Source organism: Ambystoma mexicanum, chromosome 10 (genome assembly GCF_040938575.1).
Source record: "Ambystoma mexicanum isolate Mex_15411 chromosome 10, UKY_AmexF1_1, whole genome shotgun sequence".
NCBI lineage: Eukaryota > Metazoa > Chordata > Amphibia > Caudata > Ambystomatidae > Ambystoma > Ambystoma mexicanum.
The window spans coordinates 202,490,561-202,510,160 of NC_090932.1; positions in this window are offsets into that span (position 1 = coordinate 202,490,561).

The window sequence follows — 19,600 nt, forward strand, 5'->3', positions numbered from 1 at the left end:
GGTTGTTTACCACTCTTGGTGGAGTGCAAAAAGCATGTGCTAATAAGGTCACCTGTAATCAGTGACACGTGGTGCTGAGTCATGGGAGGCCTGGTTTGTACAGCATTGGTACGACATCAATGAAGCGACACCTAAGGTCATTCCACGGTGGGGCTATTCGTAAGGTTGTACCTTGTGATAAACGTAGTAGGTTGAGTTCCTCTACGACATCCTCCGTTTCCGCTCCTGTCACAAAAAGAGACACTCCTGTGGGACAGTGCATCCCTCCAGCTGCCTCAAAGGCCATTCATGATGCTGGTGACCCTTACCTTTCGAGGGCCACAATATTGTGTATGTACTGCGATGCAGTACACTGCAGGGGGGAGAATCTTCGGAGTGCTTTCAAGACTGCGGTCAGGGAGCACGAAAAGGTCTACCCACTACCTGAATAAGACCCACCCTACATCTTCCTCTCTCCACCAGCCCTTTCTTATCCCGTGGGTGGTGTCCCTTCCTTACCCTCCTTTCCCCTCCTTTCCTTGTGTGTCGTGTTTAAAAAACCCAAAAAAAGAAAACAACAAAAACCAAAAGAAAAGACTGTTTTCAGAGCCACCTATCACAGTTTAAAAATAGAAGTGACAAATAAATAGTGCTGGGCCCTGTGCATTTTTTAGGAGTCCATGGACAGTCCGCGGACATTTATTTTTTGGGGGTGCTGCCCTATCATAACCATTGCACTTTTCTATGGGAGGAAGTGGTGGCTCTGAAAAGAGCCTTTTGGTGTTTTTTTTGTGTTTGAAAATCTTCAAATGGTCAATGCCCACTGCAAAATGGATTGCTGTAATTCCAAAAAAGGTCATAATGCATTTTGTACATTTCACAGAAAAATCTGATTGTCAGCATAAGTAAGATGGACTCCATCTCTACGAAAAATGTATGTGTTACGAAATATAATATTTTCATTCTGAAAAGAGGACATACCAACATCTCTTAAAAAAGCACAAACAGCCTTATTGACATTGTGCCTCGCTTTCTCCATTTGTGGACCCAATGAAGAAGAATGCAGCCACATGTACTTGGGAATTTGGAAACATGTCCATGAGCTTCCAAAGTCCTTCTTTCATTGCAAATTGCAAAGACATTCCAGACACATGTCCTAAACTGTTCCCTCCACAATGAATTATAATTATGTCTGGATGATGCTGTGTCTCCAAAGTAGCACAGAGAGGTACCAAGTCCAGCCTCTTCATTCCACGCACTCCATGCCAGTGCACTTCCACATGAGGGAATCCACGATGTGCAGCTACTCGACAGCGTTCTGCATGCACCCCCAACCAATGTATCCATGCTCCCAAAATCCAGATAATCTGTTTTCTGAAACAAACAGCCATCGCTATCTGTTCTTCTCTCAGGAAAAATACTGTCTGACAAACTCTCTCCATACACAACACACACAGTAAACTTTATTGACCAATCCCTTGCTCTACTCATTCTCATTTGCATGCCTCTCCACCCCAAAGTCCCTGTATGTAATATGCGATGTCTGTGGACAACTGCCATGTCCACGGATATATCGAAAATCTGAGTGTGATGAATTTAAATTTAAATAATGTACCACATTTCCAATGTTCATCCTACCCATATCTTCACAAACTTGTGCAATTTCCTGTACATTGCAATCAGGCACAGTGCTCCACACCACCTCCACTCCTTTAACATCAAAATTGTTTGCCACATTCCTGCATTGAGCATACTGATCTAAAACATGCACAAACATATCTCCAACCACCAACACCCTGACTTTCTCCACCTCTGCCATCTTTACTACACATAGCCTCTTTCAACACAAATCCACAACCTCAACACCTGATTGGCTAATCCCTACAGTCCCCTTTCCATGCTGGATTTGCTGGAAAACCACAGATGTAGCACGCCCTGTCCGCGGACAGCCGAGGTGTCCGTGGAACATGTAACTCTTAGACAGCCCTTCTACCATTTCCACTTCGTTCTCTGTGCCATTCCCTCATTGGATACAGCTACGCACTCACACAGCCATCCACCAATTACACCCAAGACCTCTACATCTAACTCTATCATCATAGTTCAGCACTTCAAATGTACTCTTGATCACTCTGAGTACAAGTCTCATATCATTGGAAAACACCTACTACAAAAACTACTGTACAAGTCTCCAAGATTTCTCCTTGCAGCTGCATGCAAATCCACATGCAGGAATACAAACTACAGGTATGCATGTTTTATGCACAGTACATGTACAACTCTTATAAATGCATATAAACAGAGTAACTACCACTTAACCTGTATAACCTATAAAATTAACTTACTGTTATTTTTCCCATCTGCTATAATCAACTGTCACTTCCAGACCTGTCTGCTATCTAAATTACTTTTATACACACACAGCTATCTAACAAAGTATAATTTAATATGAAAAGATGGGAGAAATAACAGTATAATTGTAGAGAAACCCTTAGTAGTGCATTATAAAATTACACACAGCCGGGATAAGTTAATGCATCTTTATACACTCACACAGATAGATTCTATCATTAAAAAGGCTCCCAGCTGAAATAACACCACTGCCTGTACATGACATCCTTCTGCTTTATTACCCACACCTTCACAAATGCATACGTTCCATGCTTTTCTATACAGTTTCTGCCATTTACCCTATAAAAATAGCAAAATAAGTATATGATTATTTCTTTTATCTCCTAACATCCAATAACACAGCCTTAAGAAACCAAGTGAGTTTCATACGCTTAGTATTATACTCATTTGCAAAGCATGTTGAACTAACAAATTCTAAGTAAAATATAAAGGCTGCTCATAGTCAAAGGAAACTGCATGCACACACTATGTTCAGTTATCAAACAACAATACTACTACAAAAACATACAAATCAACGTCTAAATTAACAACAGTGCTATAAACACACAAAATTACTAACTGTTTTCTTATACAATTGCAGTGAAGACCACTCTCCTGAAAAGCAGCAGCATCTGAAGTACAAACAACAACTCTAAGTATAATACTACCATAATGTTCTAACTGTTACTCAAACACACTGTGGGGTTGATTCATGGAATTTGTGCTCCGAAAAACGGGGATTTGTGCACCATTCTGCCCACAAATCCCCATGTGTTAAACAGGGATTTGTGGGCAGAATGGCACACAAATCCTTGTTTTTCGGCACACAAATTGCATAAATCAGCCCCTAGAATGTTAGTATTGCAGAACAAAGAACTGCTTTAATTCTATACCATTAGATTTAGTATTAGTGCTTCTCCTTACCACTAGCTTACTTTGTATTGTCATCTGAACCCTATTATAGTAACACACAAATACAAGAATAGCCTTCCCAACTAGTTGTAGCTGCCCATTGCACAATCACACACCTCCACATACATCCTTACCATCATACTCAGACACTCATGCACACAGCACACATACATTGCAGAACAGCCCAACCCATACCTTCTTTTGTTCCAACAGACCTCAAAGAATGCCTACCAAAAAGCAAGTCCGTAGAAAGCAATGTAGAAGTAGAGCAAATGAATATAAAAGTGTCCAAAATAAGCATCCATCTCTAGCAGAATTTCTACAAGAAGTTCAAACAAAAGATCTAATAGAGTCATTAAGCGAAACAAAACAAGCTTCCAGGACAAAAACGTTGCCTCTTCTTTCAAAATGTAAAATGAAACAAAGTGATTAACAAGAATTCAGCTACCACTACTGCTAACACTGCTCCTATACATCTTGATGTAGTGGCAAGTAACCATACCAAAAAAAGTATTTTACAAAAAATGTTCCGCCACAGAGTCCTTCAGAATCTTATAAAAACAGGAGATAAATCATGCACAACCCTTAAAACCTACCATAGAAAATTAATCTTAGAAGCTCTCATAGACAGTGCAATCCTTCTCAAAAGGAAGCTATTTATTTTAGTGTTAAACAGAACTAAATCACATACAAAACTAACTACTAAACACAAAAAAGACTTCTCTATAAACGAAATGTCAACAAAATAACTTTGTAAATATCTGTGGAGGTGTATGGAGTCACACGACGAGCACAGAACCATATTTCAATGAAGAAGCATACAAACAAAAGCAAAAAAACACAATTGCCATACACAGCAGTACACGACAGTATGAAAAACTTAATAATACCATAATGGAACAAGAAATGCTGCTTACAAAAATATCTCCAGAAAACTTAGATTCACCTCTCCATCCGACTGAACCAAAATGTCCAGTGTACAAATGGCCGTGCACGGCAATGTGTAACATTGACAAAAAATCTCTCAAATCTTTACGCCAGTTTCTCAATCAGTATGTGAAAGGCAAAGACAAATTCAAAATGAAACTACTGCAAAATAATGGATACCTGTCCAGTGTGCAAATACACAGGAATGCAAGTACATTCATTAGCCTGCAATCAGGACCTAATTGAAAAAGCAACTTCCATCATATTAAAAAGATATCAACATCTCATTCAACTATAAAAAATCTAGTCCATAAACTGTACTATGCTAAAAGTCCAGCTTTAGCATTAGACAATTTAAATAACAATCTTCTACATGGTACGGCCAAAGACCTACTCGAAGAAATAGAGCATATCCAGAGAAAATATTTTGGAAGTGAAAGCCACTTACAAAATGCAATAACTTTATAACAGACTATGCACAATTCTACAAATGGCAACTTTCTACTACACACATACAAGAAAGAAATACTAAAATGTAAAAGTACATCCGCTGAAGTACCAAACCATGTGTGTGTGTTGCCGCAGAACTTTTTATAAAAGTAGCACAAAAACTGTAGACATAACATACAAAATAGAAGACAATGAAGATTCCAAATGGTTTGAATTAGCTCTCTACCTTATAGCAGAAAACAAATATGAAATAAATGACCCCTTAATACTTTGCAGTTACTGCACTGCAAAACTTGACAACCAAACTCCTTCACGTGCTATCACAAATAACTTGGAATTATTCCCACTACCAAAACCCTTGCAACAACTCAATTTATATGAGAGCATCATAATTCAAACAGTGCATCCATTTCAAGCAATAATACGCCTTCAACCAAAAACAGCAAAATTACCTCCCTCTGAATTAGTGAAAGGCATTTGTGGCAAAGTAGTTTATTTACCATTAGATCTGAAAGAAAATGTTCACACTCTGGGAGTGCAACATCCAATAGATCAATATTTAATTGTCTTAGTAAATGGTGTACATACAAAAGACAAAAAAATGGCAACAACTCGTAGACTTACATAAAGTTATACAAGCCTTGCAATATTTAAAAGACAAACATCAATATTACAAAGAAATTAATATTGCAAAAACCTGAGGGAAACCACTGAAATAATTCAAGAGTCTCCAGAAACTGGTCAATTTGAACTTCTAGATCCTGCTACAGTATCCAATATTTTAGACCATTATAAAATTCATCCATTACACAGTAAAGACACCATAGATTATGCACTAGAAACATACGAAATGCAAAAAACCAAAGAATCACCAATCAGCATATGGGAAAAAAGTATAGACGCACATGTTTTCCCTCTACTCTTTCCTACTGGGAAAGGAGGAAGGTACGATGATAGGCCCACTCAGATAACAGCATCAGAATACCGCTTGTTACGAATGTATTCTGAAGATCCCAGATTTAGACAAAATGTGGAATACATATTCCACCTACTCTTTGAAAGTGAACTAGCAACTCTATGCTACAGAGTTGCACACACATTGAAATCAGGTACCCATTTTCAAAATATGTCAGCTATGCAATTACTACAAAAAGTGCAATAAAAAGATGAGGTTCTACAATCAAGCATTACGAATCTGTTAGCAAACATGCATGGTACTAAAGAATACTGGTTTCGAAGTCATGGAGATGTACGTTGTATGATAAGAAACCTTGGCCCACCCACTTGGTTTGTTACATTACGTTGTGCAGAATATGCATGGGAAGATTTACATGATTTCCTATGCATATCAAACAAAAACAAAACAAACATAGATATACTAACACCTTGAGAACTTTGCTCTCTAGATCCTGTTAATGTTTCAAGATATTTCCATCATCGCTTCATTACCATGCTACACTTTATTTGTAATAAAACTGTTCCTCCCCTCGGAGAAGTGCAACACTTCTTTTGGAGAAAAGAATACCAAGCCAGAGGAGCACCACATATCCAAATGCTTTTATGGATTAAATATGTTCCAAAATTTGGTCAAGACAGTGATGCCACTGTTTTACAGTTTATCGAAAAATATGTCACTTGTGAAATTTCTTCACAAGCAACAAATAATGATCTTCATGCAGACATTTTACAATTTCAAAGACACAAATGTGGGCAATATTGTTGGTGCAAATACAAAAACAAAGGGAAATACTACACCAAATTCTGCTTTAGTTTCCCTAGACCAGTTACAGAAACAGGTCAAGTAAACAACTTCATGTCTTTAGTTAGACATAGTGTTAAAGGTAAATCACCTAAGAACACATATTACATAAAAAGAACAGAAGAAGCAAAATATATCAATGATTACAATACAATCATTGCCCTCTTATGGAATGGAAACATACATGTGCAGTACATTGCAGACAATTCCACTGCAGTTTCACGATATGTTACAGCCTACCTAACCAAATCAGAAAAAACAGAGCTTCAAGACCTCTGAGGTGACCTTTCATCGGACAAAACACTGTCTCAGAAATTGTACAGCTTCGGCATAAAAATGCTCTGTCATAGAGAATGTGGCTGCTATGAAGCTGCAGACCGTTTAAACGGTACTGCTTTGTATGGAAAACCTGAAAATGTAGTATCGCTTGGGCCTGCTAAATCTAGAAAAAGGGTTCTCAAATCATAAGAGGACATAGAAACAATAGCCAAAAATGAACCCAACAGCCAAGACATTTTGAAAAACAGACACATACTACCCAAACAGGAGTACCACTTTGGAAACCATGTGTCTATACCACATAGCCCAAAACTTCAAATACAAAAATAATATAATACCAGATGAAAACAAAGGTAGATACAGAGTGACAAATTGTGAACGCAGCTTAGTGAAACTTACCAAACAAAGCTTAATTAATCATATCAAATTGTCATTAAAGACTCCTCAACATAAAGAAATATATTCCATGTCCCTGCTACAACTTTTTAAACCATGGAGAAAAGAAGAAGATTTACTAGATATCTATGACTCCTATGAAGATGCCTTCAAAGCAAATGAAAGCACTATAACAGATGTAAACTTTACACAGTACAAAACAATGTTGCACAATGAACAGCAACACGAAGAAGCACTCCAAGCCCAACTAGATAAGGACACTCCTGACAGTAGTCAACCTTCTGTAACAGGAAGCCAAGAACCACTGGGACAGCCACTAATAGCAAATGAAGCAGAATTAGCTATGACAAAAGTAGAAAACACCATGTGTCACTATGAAGAAGATACAGAAGACTTAACTGTACTGAAATCAAAACTGAGCAATGAGCAGCGTAGCATTTTTAAGAAGTAAGAAAAGAAATTGGACATGGTGTACAACATGAAAATAAAGAATGGACCTCCCATAATTACAAACCTATACTACGTCATTGGTCAAGCTGGTTCAGGAAAAACATTCTTAATCAAAATCATGAGAAAGTTCCTTCAACAATTGAAAAACAACAAATTGAGTACAAGAAGTACTCAAAACAAACTACGAAGAGCTCTTTGGAGGAGAACACATTATTGTTTTCTAAGATCTTCTTCAATTGACACCAGAGAAAATTGAACCTATTTTTAAAACCTTAGGGCACAAACTCTGGCGTAAAACTTTTGGCAGCATATGAAATGTCAACCTTTGGCAACATTTCCAATACAGAGAATTAACAGAAAACATGCGCCAGTCTGTAGACGTCACATACGCCAACATTTTAAAAAGTATTAGAGTTGTTGTACTATCTCAAGAAGCACAATCAATATTAAAAACTGTCACATCAATGCACTGTATGGCCATAACTCATGTGATACTGATGTCATGGAAAAACTAGCACACAAAAATGTCAATTGTATGTCCTTGATGTCATCTCTTGCAAGCTGTTCAAAATTCAATGAAACAATGATGAAAAAAGAAATGCAACAAATAATTGAAATTTGCTCCACAGACAAACTGGACGCACATGGTATGATACTACCCATGTGTCAACAAGCCACAACACAACTAAATACCTTATAAAACTCTATCTCCAGCACAACTGGTTTGGAGAAAATATTAAAATTATCTTTAAATTGTACAGTAATGCTTAAACGTGACCTTGACGTGGAGCAAGGACTAGTTAATGGAGCACTAGGTACTTCAAACATACCAATGTGACAACAAAATTCAGTTTGTCAATTTTCTCTTTGACAAACTATCAGAAGTTAAAAGGATAAGACGCTCAACAGCCCGATTCCTTCTTTTCAAAGACATGTATGTACGCAGAGAACAATTTTCTCTAACTCTAGCATACGCAGTCACCATTCACAAATCACAAGGTCTTACCCTAGATAAAGCATTGATAGATATTGGGAACACAGTCTTTAAAGAAGGCATGAGCTACATAGCACTATCACGCTTACGTAGACTTGACAGTCTATTTCTAATCAACTTTGATGCAAGTAAAGTAAATGCAGATATTCCTTGCATTGTAGAACACAATAGACTACGTTCACTGTACACCCCATCTAAAAACATATCCTTTTCCACAAAAATCAAAATGTTGTAAAAGAAAACTACTTCAAACAGAAATGCAACAGGATCTCACTGCAAATCCTCCAAAGAGAGTAAAAGAAGCTAATACTTCATCAATTACTACAACCAAAGAAGAATCTACTACTCAAAGTAACTCAGGTACTTCTTCAAAGAAGCAACATACACTCCGACGAAATGACTTGGACACAGAACTATCAAGTCCATTCAAATTTTCCAACATAACTGGTGTAAATTGCTGTGCAAATGTAGCAATACATATTCTATTCCAATTGCCACCATTTATTGACAACATTTACTTACACAATACAGAACAATTGTGTTTGCAAATGTTAGTCCTTCATAGAAATGCAACCAACAATCCTGAAAACATATGCAGTGTTCATGGAATAAGACAAGAATTGGACTACTGTGCTGGAATGGTGAAATTCACTATAAACTCACAAGAAGATCCACAAGAATTGCTAATGTACTTGCTACAAGTACTGGAAAACAAAAACATACCTATAAATCTTCCAGATTTCATTCATGTGGAAACGTACATGCACTCTCTGCAACCATGTGGGACTGGAACAAATCCCTAATGAACGTTTTGTGTATGTATCCATACCTAACTGTGAATCTATTCCATTTCAGCAACTTGTACAAAATGCAAACCATGGCAGATTATGTACTATCTGCAATTCAGATAATCGCTCCACCTTACAAATACAAACACATAGTAAATACGTAATACTAATGCTTTTACGTTACAATGCAGATGGTACCAAAAACAACTGCAAGCTGTCTGGATTTATACATGGTCAAGTATCACTTGGTAAGAAAACCTTCACAACAATAGGTATAATCTACCACGCAGTAGCCACAACCAATGCAGGTCACTACACTGCATATATAAAAAAGAATTGTGGATGGTTCGAATGTAATGATAGTACCATTACTCTAAAGCAGAGATTACCAGCAAATCCTATACACGCTTATTTAATATTCTTAAAACCAAAATTTAATAACTAATCTGTGAATAAACATTAATAAAACTTCAATAAGAAAACTATAAACAGTTAGAATATGCCAACCGGTATCTAACTGCCCCTAAGATTCTGCAACAACCAAACAGATAAATCAATACCACTAAAATATAGGAAGCAATAAACAGTTAGAATACGCCAACAGGTATCTAACTGCCCCAAAAATCTGCAACAACCCAACAGATAGATGAGTAACTTGAAAATATAAATAAAAAACTATAACCAGTTAGAATAGACCTACACGTATCTAACTGCCCCAAAAAATCTGCAACAAGCCAACAGATAGTACATTAGCCAGAAACAACAAATAAACATTGAAAGTAAAGAAAGAAATATATTGTACCATAACAGAAATCCAGCATGGATTTTCTTTCCCACAGACCCAATGATTTATTAAACAAACACGGAAATTGAGCAAATTTCACAGTACACTGGTTTGCAAACTACTAAATATGAGGGTCGACATAATGCAGAAATGTCTATTATGCAATGCAATAACTCATTATGAACTACCTACACTAACATGATCTTTACTTTTATCACAGAAATTGAAAAAGAATATCTGCTCCAGTTACCCAAGTCATAAATAAATATATGCAATCACAAAAAATCAAAGAGTAAGTGTATAATAATTCTACTCACAAATACTGCTCCATAGCACAACCATTGAAGCAAACATCAAACCATACACCACAATCCAAAATGTTTACTTCCATGGATATGTTATACTGCAGTGCTTGTTACCAAACTCTACAATCTCAATTGCACGACATAGCCAAAACTTCACATACAAACTATGCAAATCAAACAGTACACAAACTGTAGATTTGTGGATATTTGATGGATGTTTGATTCTATGCAAGTGTTATGCTGGTGTGCTTGTGATCAGGGCCTATTGGGTGCATGGCCTGCAGGCTACGGCCTCCAGGCATGCACCCAAGACTCTAGGCCCTGGTCACAAACACCGCAGCATAACACACCCATAGAATCAAACATTTTAACTGTGCTATATGGGCTACTTATACACAATATAAATTACAATCAACGCTGTACTAACAACCCAAAACCAATATCATTCTAAAGTAAAATAGCCAGAAGTGCATTTTTTATGTCCATGGACAGCTGCAGTGACCACGGACATGATGAACACATCAGGTGCACCTGCCACCTAACCAAATACAGCATTTGTCCCATCTCTTACTCCCCCACCTTCCCCATGCACTCTTACACACCAAAGTTGTATTTTTCCCCCGTTCGTTGCCACTCTGCCCGGGGATGTTCGTGGATCCAAGATGGAGAACGCATCAAAACAATACGAAGCACCTCAACCTTCAACCCAGCCAATCAGCAAACACATTGTATGCCCACGGACATGGCGCAAGCTGATTAGCCAATCGGTGTCCTGTCCGCGGACATAGATATCACTAATTTTTTGAGTCCTAATTTTTGGTTGTTTTAAAAAAAAAAAACTACTGGACAGATTTACACCAAATTTTCAAAAGCACACTTTCGGGACCAAGCCGCTGCTCCTGCTGCAAATCTGGTGAAAATCGGTCCAGCGGTTTGAGCTGTAGGCTTGAGCAAAGTGTTTTCCCTATTCACTCTCTGGGGCAAAACATTTTTTAGGGGCCCGCCCTTATAACTTTCCCCCCTGCAACAAACCTCACTAAACTTTGCAAATAAATTTCGAGTGGGCCATATACTTTTTTTTGCAAAGTTTGATGAAGATTCATCCAGGGAGAGCGAAGTTATAAGCCACCCAAAAAGTGCTCTTCCTATGGGATTAACAACTTAAACATAACTACACGGACACTACCGTGGGCCGTGTAATATAGACATATATATATATTCAATGAAAAAACTTTGTTAAAGGGACATTATGATTAAGTTACATTAATAAAAACCTATGAAATTCAATGAAAACACGTTGTTAAAGGGACTTCATGGTTACAAGTAAAACCGAAAAACCTCAGAAATTCACCAGTTATGGTAACCTAAGCAACCATAACTCACGCCACAACTGTGCACTGCTAAGTCTAACACCCAGGACATCAAAGATGAAATCACAAATCTGTTATTTCTATGTTCTGAATTGGAAGACTTCCCCTTCCCGTGTCTGACTCGTTAGCTGAGCTTAATGAAGTCTTTAAGCTCTGTATTCGCCATGGTTTTCTAAAGATTGTGCCTCAACCAAAAAAGAAATACAACAATCTGAGGATCAGTTATTTTAAGTACCCTTTGATAGACTCCTCAACATTTAAATCTCAAGAGTAACATTACCATACATTAATTCATGAAGGTAGGCAACTCCATTGCAATACAAGTAGACACTTCTCCAATGGTTGTCAATGAGCTCTGCATTTCTCCTGCCTCCTATTGCATGGCCCTTCTCACACCTCCATTTTGTTTCATCCTCTCTAATTTGTTCTTCTACCTTCCTGATCATGCAATCGCACCTTGCTTCACTCTTGATTCACAATGTCCCCATTTAAATTCCTCTCCAGACCTTACCTTCTTCTTCATCCTCTGAATTGAGTACCTTGACAGCTCTCATATTTGATGAGGTTGACTTCTTCTGAAGTCCATCAATTCAGGTTTCAATCTTTATGACCTGTAACCTATTGGTCTTGTCGAATAGCAGGGCGCTGCTATTCTTTTCTAAAATTACCACGATGATGGAGCATCCTTTCTCCAAAACAAAATTCAGAAATATGCACCTCAGTGCCCTTTAGGATCTGGAACAAAGACATTAGTTGCAATCCCCAAAACCAAAAGAGCAAGGCTGCTTGGACATACCTTTTGTTTCTATGGGCCACATACTAGACCACTCTACCAATTTATATCATGGAGATCATCTAAGATTCTGGAATTTTCTGGAGGCCTACCTTTTTCACTGCTATCCTCTATCTGTTGTCCATAAGGTGTAAATATGTTGGGTTTTGGTCAATGTCATCAAGGGGCTGTGTTTGCAAAATTTTGAAGCAAGTACTTCTCGATTGAAAACACCCTGCCAGAACCATCCAACCAATTCCTCCCACTAACAGTTGCACACCCAGCTGCTCAGCAGCCAGCGATGGATCGAGGTTGCCGCAAGTGGAGACATACATGGTGCATGACTTCAAGATATCAGATTGCTGGCAAAGGGCCAGGTCAGCCTGCAAGAAATAAACCGAAAGGTAGAAGGAAACTATTTCCAAGTTCAAGATCATAAGACACCATGGACCCTCAGTGGCTTGTCTTCACTATGCACACATCAGGGGGCGATCCCAAAGCAGGCCATAAAAGAATATTTATTATATTCATAGTTAAGATAATCAAGTATCTTTTCTTATGTACATATCTCGCCAGCAAATCTAAATCAAGCACATGCTTTGTAAAGAAGGGGAATCACGGGGGACTGCTATGAACCCAAAGCATGCAGGTTCTGTCTTGCCTCAGTCTTGTAAACTGTTCTCTTTTCCTAAAACACATTTCCATTTACAGCTGGCCAAATGTGGGGCAGCTGTAAGCTGTCCCACTGTAAGTAGCTTACAGTAGCTGTAAGTAAGGGTGGTCACTCGCTCGTATTTTGACCCGAAACCTATACAGATTCACCCATCTGGACCTATCCCCGTTGGAAAATAGTGTTCAGGTGACATCCATGCCAGATACTTCATGTAAGGCAGAAAGGCCGGGAGAGGACCTTTATAATCCAACCTGGCAACTACATCCAGGGGGGGATGCCAATGTTGCTCTGGGTTATCAGGCCCTTCTCCTCCTGTAACAATACTGTTTCTGGGACCACTGACTGAAGGATCCCTATAGATACTAACAGGGCAATCATGGAGTGTAAGTGCACTTCACACAGGATGATAACATATTTATGCATCGCAAACTCTTTTCTACACTTTGTGGTGTTTCCTGAGGGATTTGAAGCATGTCCTTCTGTGACATATTCTAAAATAAATACAAAATTTTGGATACATTTATTTGACTTATTGTCACGATTCTCTCACTTCACACTCATTCCTGCCACTGGTCTGATTTAGGGGTTATTGCCTGTTGTACTTTCCTTCTGAGACTTATGAGACAGTGCTGCAGTGATTTGGGAGCTCTAAACCCATATCTGCCATGTCACTTCCCTTCCGGATCAATTCCAGGTTTTGTTTGCAGCCAGTAGTCTGCTTTAATCAAAAGACCATGATTTCCAGAATATCTGGCACACTGCTTAATGTCTCCTCTTGCAGGACAAGGTTAGGTGGAGGATAAGCGGCACCTGTCACTGGCAGGTGCTAGTAAACACCAGACCTGAAGCGTATGTTCATTGGCCAGCGTTAAAATCCTCTGTTTGCTTCAGTCCAGTACTGGTCATTGTTGCAGTGTTTCTGTTTGTGACCGTTGCTAGTTACTGGTTCTTCTGCTTAGTGTCTACTTCCTTGTTTCTTATTTTCTTGTTTGTGGATCCCTGGATTTCAGAATTAGTGTGCCTATTGGTATTTTCTGCTTTCCAGATTCCTTTTTTGTCTTCCTCTGCGTTGTAGTTGGCACTTTCCAGTGCTTTGCGTTTTCTGTGCAGCCCAGTTTGTCTGTGCTCTTTATCCCTTTGACTCTGCCCTGTGTTGCAGTGTAACCTTGATCCTTTAGATACCCCTCATTGAGATCTTTCTGTACCCTTTTTCTTTCCTTCGCTTGGTGGGGAGGGGTGAGGTTTTGTACTTGTAATGCCATTTCACCTGACCTGTCCTTTTTTCTTCTTTTGGAGTCTGTTCCTGATTTTCCCTAGCAATTCCCCCTTTGTTCCCTATTGATTGTTCGGTGTGGTGTGCTTTTGTATCCAGCTCCTGTGTGTATGCCTATGCTTTCCTCACTATTCTGTAAGCACCATTCCTACTTGTCCCTTGTCAGGAGACTTATGTATTATGTAATCCGCCCTTTGTTATTACAGCCTTTCTTGCTACTTGTTTGATAAGTAGGGATTGTGGGCTTCACTGGCATTCCAGGTGGTGTTTCCTGTCTGTGTGAGTATTGTATTTTAAGTTACCTTATATAATACCATCAACGGTGTTAGTTGACACCCCTGTACTTGCTTAGCATTAACAGTACCTGCTACAGCAATTGTGGGCGAGGAGCCTGCTCACTTTCCTTATAATCAATAGGAGCTTCAAAGTACTTACCCTACATTGCATTTAATATATTTGTATTCTGTGAAACATCATGAGGTAAGACATAGACAACAGATTCAACTTTCTAAATAAAATGGTTTATTTTGCTTAAATGTACGGATGGTTGAAGGCCTAACTTGCTCTATGCAAAGGTGGGATTTCTCTACCTAAAGAAAACTAAGGATAGTCTGTGTCAGTAAGTTCAAATCAAAAGTCTGTCTGTGTCCAAAACCTATACTTTCCCTAATAACTAAATATATGCAATGTGTAGGGATGTCAGCAAAAAAAAAAACAGTGTTACATGTAAAGTCCTGTGCTTCTTGTAGCTCCTACCTTAATTTCAGCTTCCCCTTCCCCAAGTTCACAACAGTTCCAAAAGGCCACAGGGTTACCTTCCCCAAGAGATCAACACAGTTCACAAAGTATCAGGGTTCCCTTCCCCAAGAAGTCAGCTCTTCCAGGTCCAAAACTACAAACAGTTCACATCTCCTCCTTTTCAAAACAGTTCTATTTCACATTCTTAATCTCTAAAAACCGTTCCCGTTCAGCTTCTTAATCATCCAAGCTTTCAATATTCAGATTGTTTGCCCTGTTTCTCATTCACTTCAGTAACTGTCATAAAATACAGCTTCTTTATCTTTACTTTCCTTGCCTCTATTCAAGCAGGGGTCATTCAGTCTAGGCATAGTTGTCGGTGCACCCATTACAGGTCACGCAACCGCTAACCCTAGACACTTTGTTATGCTTCTGTATTCTTTAAACATTTTGCCAACACAGGTTTTCTCTCTCTAAACCTGTGTCATTGGACAACACTCATTTCTGATTCTTGGCAGTCTCTTGGCTTTGCCACAATAAGTATTTCACACCTTTTACTTTTGGCCCGGCTTTGCCACAACTGGTATCTCACTCAATCACTCCAGGGTGTTCACCCTTTTCCTCCACCTTGCTTTCATATTATTCATAAGTGCTCATCACTTGCTTTTCACTTTATTCATAAATGTTCATCATTTGTTTTTCTCTCATGTTGTAATTTCATCATATCTTTAGTTCACTATTCTATAAAACCTGTACTCTTGACAGTACTCATAACATTTTGCAGCTTTTTTGGCATTCAAAATCCCTCAATTTGGTCTTCCATAGTAACTGTAATAGTTTTCACTTCCTTCGGCATTCAAATACGCCTGCTTCCAGCCCTTGACGTGCCCCAGTATGAGATTTTCCTCCTTTATACTCATCAGTATGCTGCCGCGCCTCCGGGAGTCTTGTTTCTCATTTCTGGCTTCTTTTCACTCTGCTTGTGTTTCTTGGAAGCCCCAGCGAGCAGCGCTTGCCGTCCTTGAATCTTGCTGCGCATAGCTCCGCTCTTCCTTCTCAGAAGCTACCAGCGGCCTGCGGCGTTCACGGGACTTCAGTGTCCCACAACTCCTGCTCTGGCCACAGGGAAAGGAGGACAGCAGGCTTCTCAAGCCTCTCATGGCCTGCTCTGACCCTGGTGTCTCTTTTGCCCTCCTGCTCAGCATGGGGTCCTTCCAGCCTGTTCCTCTTCAGCCCGCTCTGCTTCTGCCAGTCGTGTCCTTCTCTCCAGGCCAGTTTGCCTGCTGGTTTATCTGCCAGTTTTGCCCCTCTTCTGGACAGGCTCTCATTTTATGCATGTGGGGCTTGTTAAGTGGTTGCAGGTGCAGATCCTTTACTTCAGTTGCCTGACCATAGTTAATCCTATTAGCTGGACATGCCTGGTACTCCTCCACAGCCCTCTTCCTTGTCTATGTACCAAAGTTGTGTGGATGAACGGATGTATGCATAACTCTCCATTTTTTCTTCCTTGTTTTGATATTGATATGATATTTTTCTGTATTAACAAGAGGAGTCTGATGTGGGTTTAACCTGCCCTAACGAGGAGGTGACCTCCTAGTTGATCTCTTCCTTGTCCCAGTATAAGCATGGCATTTGTGAGGGTCACTTTGAAAGGAGGAAAAGGTGAAGGATTGAGAGTAACCAACAAATGTGATTGAAGGTTTATTGTGGAATGGGGAATACAATGTCTCACCCAGAACGTCCTCTCCAGACTCCCCAATTGTCCTCCACCCAGGTGATCCTCCCTCACATATCCACCCAGGGTCAGGATCCAAGAGAAATGGCCTTTCCCTGGCCCCCTGAGCAGAGAGTGCCGGGGGAAAGTAAGTGAGGACGCCCTCAGGTTCCTAAAAATTCTTATCATGCTCTACTTTCTCATCCTGGGGTTTAGTATAAATGTATCTTGGTTCCTCAGTGCATGTTGTTTGACAGAAAGCTATTGACTGTGTGATCTTGTGTACATTTCCCTTGCCATAACACCGGCCTTTGTCCTCTCATGACAGTAGTTTATGCACCATTTACATGCTCTATACATCCAGAAAGCTGTTGTTGTTTAAGGTCATTGCATTTCTAAGACATTGCATGAAATCTCCAGATTTACTGCCTTCTAGTGAAAACAGAAAAAGAAAATCGAGGCTAAGCACCCCAAAAGGAAATACACCGAACACGGGTTACAAAGGAACATACAAAGTACTTTATTCTATACTGAATTCAATTACAGAAACAGTGCAAAGTCAGATAGCTATTGGCACTCTGACTTTGCACTGTTTCTGTAATTGAATTCAGTATAGAATAAAGTACTTTGTATGATCCTTTGTAACCCGTCTGACTTTGCACTGTTTCTGTAATTGAATTCAGTATAGAATAAAGTACTTTGTATGATCCTTTGTAACCCGTGTTCGGTGTATTTCCTTTTGGGGTGCTTAGCCTTGATATTCTTTTTCTGTTTTCACAAGAAGGCAGTAAATCTGGAGATTTCATGCAATGTCTTAGAAATGCAATGACCTTAAACAACAACAGCTTTCTGGATGTATAGAGCATGTAAATGGTTACACAACGAATCCTAAAATGGCGGTTTGACCTAAAATGGCAGCCTACATAGATATAAGGTCAGGACCTTGCAACACAGATTTCTTTCGCAAGCAACTTTCGAGCAGCTTGGCGTAGGCCAATATTAAATATATTTATTACAATAGGAGGCACAATATACTTTCTATTTTGACAAACCCTCCTTTTGGCCTATGCCAAGTGCTAAAAACTACTTTGGATCTCCTTGCAAATAACTCCATGCATCATTGTCCATGCACCCTGAATCACTATCAGAAATATCTATTGCCATTAGGTCTTTTGCTAAAATATCCTTCAATATGTATTCTTTGGCATTCTTATCTGGGGCATATACTTTATGTCCTATTGAACCTATCGCTTGTGCGCAACATCCCCCTAGTATCGAACACATACCAGGCAGACACTGAATACAACAACAAAGAAACAACAGTATTCCCAAAATAATCAATAAGACCGAAAGCACCTTCCAACCCCATGACTGCAAGAAGTCCCAGAACCAAGCGCTTAGATCCCAGTTTCCATCGGGAACATGCAATTCGGAACTAAGGACGTGCAGATTTTGTATTGCCTTGAAGATAGTTGGGGAGGAATCTGGTACGAAAACACAGCAAGCGGACCCCACTAATTTGCATACTCCACCACGCTCAGCTAGAATGACATCTAATGCCATTCGATTTTGAAGTGCTACTAATCTTATCGCCTTTTGTTCTAACGTCATATTGTAGAGTATGTCCGTGGTCCGGTTGATGGTTCTCTCCAGTACTCTCGCTAGTTTTCTAATATCTTTGGAATTCGCTATCTGCCCCAAAAATGGCACAACTGATTTTGCTATTTCTCCCAATACTCGTGCCGGGGTATCACCACTCTCATCCTGCCATGGACGAGCCTTCAAAACTTCTTTTGTACTAGCTATAAACACCCCAGGTAACAGGATCCCTAAATAACAGGTTCCCTGCCAATCCCTGGGCAACCATGGGAATGCTACTTTACCACAGACAAAGTAGACAGGTTCGCCTACATACAAAGGTCTGTTTTCTCCAGTCAAATTTGCAACGTTGGCACAACCTAAACATGTTCCTATTGACTGACTTCCATTCCTCTGTATGTAAAAGGAAACTGAATCGGGGCTATGGTTAACAGTGTAAGAAGGAGGCATGGCATCCTTATTGCCTATCAGAGCCATTTTAAAGGAAATCAAAGATTGGAAAGGACGAGACAGTTTATCAGAAGGCCTAATGGAAGCAACATTTAGTTTACTCCTATTTGCAAAAAGCGAGCATCCCAGGGGAGTCAAAACACGTTTCTCAAAACTATTCAAATTGGTGCCATCAAAGTTCCCTAAGACACTATCATTCCATCGGCCAAAGAACAGTGCTCTAAGGGAAGCATAGCAGGCAGTTGTCAACGGTAAGGGATGAATATACCAACCTAACCCCGTATCCCCGTGTTGCGGTAAATGTGAGCAGACCCAGCAATTGGTTTTATTAAAAATGGTATGTGTAGCATTCATGATAAGTAGTAGAGTGTTATTATGTTACCTTTGTCTGTGCTGGGAAGCTCTAGGAGACAAAGTATGCAAATGTACAAAGGGAGTAGGAACAATGGGTGCCCTTTCAGTAGGCAACAAAAGTCCTAAAGAATGAGTTTCCTCTCGGTACCATAATCCTAAGGCAGCGACTATAAAAAACCCAAATATCATTACAAGACTACTGCAATATGCTTTCGGGGCCCAGGCATTTTGTCCATTGTCCCA